At 52.4% G+C, this 1,172-nt stretch overlaps 1 long non-coding RNA gene across 2 annotated transcripts in view; it reads right to left on the bottom strand.

Moving 5' to 3' along the window:
- Positions 1-180, bottom strand: part of LOC108448458 — a 266,016-nt gene extending 265,836 nt beyond the window's left edge. Inside the window, exon 1 of one of the 2 annotated variants that reach the window (XR_001864348.1) lies at positions 24-180. This is a non-coding gene — a long non-coding RNA (uncharacterized LOC108448458). The remainder of the gene's footprint in view (positions 1-23) is intronic. The other variant, XR_001864347.1, reaches the window with a different exon arrangement.
- Between the last annotated feature and the right edge of the window lie 992 nt (positions 181-1,172).

The following is a 1,172-nucleotide window of genomic DNA, read 5'->3' as shown; positions in this document are numbered from 1 at the left end:
AGGGTGGGCGCAGGCTGCCTTACCTCTGCTCCCGCGCTACCAGGGATTCCCCGTGGTTCCGCCAGGAATTTTGGAGAGCCATCCTTCAAGGGTTTTTAGTTCTGTCTTTCTCTCTCTTCCTCCTCCTCCTCCTCCTCTTCCCGTGTTGTGACTGGGTTTATAAAAAAAAAATAAAAAAAAGACAACTCCATGTAAGCTCGCAGCCAGGGCACGGCGAAGTCTGGGGCTCCGGGGGGAGGGAGCAGCGGAGGGAGGGTCACAGCTCCATGCCTTACAAAAGGCAACCCAAAGCCTGGATATTTTTTTAATATCCTACACAAAACGCCGCTGCACATATACACGCAACGCAGGCCCCAGACCTGGCGCTAATTAGGTTTTTGCCAAAAACTGTCGAGGTTCAGCCTATGACACGAATAAACGCAACGGGGCTGGGAGCTATGAGCCCTCACCTGCCCCGAGCCCCCCCGGCGCTCAGCCCTCACCTGCCCGAGCCTCCCGGAGCGGGCGCCCAGGAGGGCGAGGGTTTATGGGGCGCGTCGAGAGCTCCCACGACGGCGGGGACCCAGGGTCAGCCGTAACCACGCGGCACCGACCTGGACTATTTCAGCCCGAGTGCTATTCCAGGGGTATTTTTGCACAAATTAATTTTACTATTTCACAGCTCCACTCAGAGTGGGAAAAAGGAAAAAAAATAATAATCAGGGTTGTGTATCCCCTTGCAAACGTCACAGAAGCAGCATCGCGTGTGCCGGGACGGGTCTTCAGGAGCACAGGCCTATTGTTCTAAGGACACGGCTTTTGTGAGCGGGGCAGCACAGCCAGGCTGGAGCAGGAGGAGGAGGAGGAAGAAGGGAGGGAAGCCCTTGCACAAGCACACCGTGCACTGCAGCCACTGTTTCACACCCTCGCATTAGATGTTTGCTGAAAATACAAGGTGCACACGTGTGGCACTTTTTCCAAACATGTCATTACTGGGAATGATTAAGGGCTTCGTTGCTTCCCTCGGTTTGGATTGCTGCTGATGGCTGAATTCCCTTGTACACCTTGCAACATAATTTTAGTGCGAGGATCGGGGGGAAAAACTGCACTTTATTAAATGTTTTTTCATATGCGGAATATTTAGGAAACAGTCAAATTTATTTTTGCAATTGGCAAAAGCAAATTTGCTCCTA

The sequence above is a fragment of the Corvus brachyrhynchos genome, unplaced genomic scaffold (assembly GCF_000691975.1).
Source record: "Corvus brachyrhynchos isolate BGI_N302 unplaced genomic scaffold, ASM69197v1 scaffold365, whole genome shotgun sequence".
Taxonomy (NCBI): domain Eukaryota; kingdom Metazoa; phylum Chordata; class Aves; order Passeriformes; family Corvidae; genus Corvus; species Corvus brachyrhynchos.
The sequence above is the reverse complement of the archived record's forward strand: the minus strand, read 5'-3'. Positions and strand labels throughout refer to the sequence as shown.